Genomic DNA, 3,258 nt, shown 5'->3' on the forward strand with positions numbered 1-3,258 from the left:
GAATTTGGTGACAAAAATTGGTGCCAAGAATGTTTTCGATATTATCAAATCCTGACTACATTATACTAATCGAATAATAACTTGAGCTATTGAAGTTCAATCCAAGAATTTCTAGTGGCATTTGAAATCAAGACACTACAGTGTTACAAAACTAACGAAAAATGGCATAAATGAGAATGACTAAAATCAAATTATCAAGGGGTCAAACACTACTTAGGTATGCACGAATTTGAAAAATATTGGGGTGTATAATTTCAACATTTGGGCCAAATTTTGGGGTTATAAAACTTGTCCAAGAAAGGCATAATATGAGATTTTAAGAAGGAGAGAGTGAGCTTTAAGATTTCGCTATCTTCTTCTCTTTTTGTCATGGGATCTAATTTTTTGCACTTTACTTTTGATTTCTTTTCTATACTTTGTATAAATACATAAAATATTTTGTAATAATTTTTATGTATTTGATTATGTTTGCCATATCTGAGTGGCTTTCTGCTCTGGCTTGAGAAGTCATTAGTCTTGAATAACAACTTAAATACTAGTTCTTCATGAATGATTAATTGAGAGATCTAATTTGAATTATTTAGATTAGTATTAATTCTAGATAAGTTTTCGTAACTTTTAGGTTAATTTGTTAAGACTATGTTAATTTCGATAAGAAATTTCAATAGACTTTTCATGTGTTGCTAATTAACATGTCAAGACAGATTTGATTCTTGATTTATTAATTAAATTAGAAGATGATGACAGTTGTTCTTAAGTGAATTCTACTAGATATGTTTTTTCAAGTTAATTCATTCAAGTTCATTTAATCATTCAATATCAATCACCAAATCCAATAACGTTTATAAATTTTTGAAATTTCTTTCTCAAGGTACAACTTGGGCACACCACTAAAGTTATGCTCAAAATTCGTGACTGGCATATTTTCTAAAACCAGTTTTCAAACTAATTTAGTAGAATAACAATTTCGGCTCTCACTCTTTTCTTCATCAAATTTTGAAGCCATTATTGTTGGGAGTGTTACTCAAAAATCTTTATAAGTATTTATTCCCATGTTTAGACATTCTCTTTGTAATGACCTAACTCTCAATACATTTTGACCAATGCTAATCATCTAGCGTAATGATAAAGTCGGCCTATAGAACTCCAAACTCTGTATTATGTATATAGATATGAGCATGTTGTGCTTGTCGGGATTGCGTAAGTTAGTCAAGTTTTATAATTCCGTAGTTTGGATTTAAAATAGATATAAATAGAAACACAATCCATATAGCATAATATAAAGTGAAAACATATATCATACACAGATGCCACGAAGGCTCAATTTTGTACATCAACACAGTAAATACCAGTCATAGTGAATATTCAGACCCCAGATACATACTGCCCAGATGCTAGTACATAGTACAGTTATATACATATATTACAATCGACACCTCCAATCCTGGCCCACGTAGGATCCCCTAATATAGAACCCGGGCTAGCATATAGACAGTAAAATCCTTATCCCTTAAAAAGTACTATCAAAAGAGAGGAAAAGATAACTAGCATCCAGATGTCATTATCATCTCTGGGTGTCTTCAAAAAGAAAACCCTACCTGCATGCCTATCACAAATGGCCGTTGGACAACTACGACGGCTTTCCATCTCCTCCAGCTACACTCTCGCCATATGAGCTGGAGGCTAAATTAGCTACCATATGATCCTCTAACGCCGGTATATTCTCAAATAGTTCCTCCTCTTCTGATGAACTCGTCAGAAAGCCGTTAGCCACAGCTGGAGCAAGGGCCTCTCTGAGTGGTCCGAAATGCTCTACTAAGAGGTCTATAGGAAGAGGTCTATAGGATGAAGATCTAGCTAGGGCTCTTGTGGTATACCTGGTTGAGGCTCAAGATCAGACTACTAAAGGGAATCAGGATGGAATAGTGGTGGAAACTCAGGCTCAGGATCCACCTAAAATAGAGGTTGAGGTGAAAGCGAAAAATGTGCACCTCCAAAATGTAACTCCATAAGCAGGAAGTCGTAGGGCATATTAGGTCAAACTCAAGACTAAATAACGAGTGGAAAAATGGACAATCATGCGCATGTACATACACGTGCGAGGCTCTCCTTATATGATAGTACTCCCCTATACAGGATCCTCCTAGCTAAACATATTTGGAATCGCAAAGAAGATGACTCCCAATCCCATCTGTAAGTACAGTGAATAAAAAGGGATAAGAACCTAAGGCTCCCAACATGGTGTAACAAAGAAAAGGTCAGAAAGTCGAGTACTTAAATCTAAATTTGTTTATCATCACGATCTTAACTTTAAATAATCATATAGATTACATAAGAATAAGACAACAGTAGTAAAGAAAATAGTAGTCACAAGTACACAAAATCACAAGTCACAGAGAAATACAACAGACAATCATGATGCAAGGTTATTCCTTCTACAGGCCATGAACTCACACATCGGTTTATTACCCATAACCCAACGTTACTCAGGACTAAGCCCGAAATGGCTTCTCAGTTGCGTATACTCAGCATACGTGCCTCATAGACAGAACCATGTTCATTCAGCGCATTTGACAATCGTTGTAGAGTATGATGCCACGATATGCTCCCGGTTGAAAAACAATTGTCAAACATAGTGGTAGACATCCCACATCATTCAAACACTGGTCATGCGGGATGAAACTTCGGCTTTGTTAGGCGGTTATAAGTTTATAAGCATATTAGGGCTTTATTATAGTTTTTTAGGATATCTCAACTTAATTTTCTTCTTTATTCATTAAGGGATCCTTTTATCCTTATTCTCTATACGTAAGAATCTTTATGTCCCTTAATCTTTTCTTAGAGGACTTTTAAGCTCTCTTTCTATATATTTACCTTTTAATCTTTAACATTTTATAATATGACCATTTTTTCCTTTAACCTTTAATTTTACCATATTAATCTCATGCTTTTCAATAATAACTATTTTTTTCTTAGTGTTCTCACTTTTACAGTTTTACTATTTTAACCTAATATTTTTTTCAAAATGACTATTTTACTCCTATGATCCATAATTATTCATTTTAACTTTATCTTTTTTCAAAATGATCATTCTTATACCTCCCAAGTTACTAATTTATCTTTATTCTTTTTCTAAATGACCATTTTACGTTTCCTTAGCCATAATTACTAGTTTAACCTTATTGTTTCATTCTTATCTTAGTATTTTATTATATTTATACTTTTACCCCAAAATTTTATTAAAATTATTATTTATAC

This window comes from Arachis ipaensis, chromosome B05 (assembly GCF_000816755.2).
Source record: "Arachis ipaensis cultivar K30076 chromosome B05, Araip1.1, whole genome shotgun sequence".
Lineage (NCBI taxonomy): Eukaryota > Viridiplantae > Streptophyta > Magnoliopsida > Fabales > Fabaceae > Arachis > Arachis ipaensis.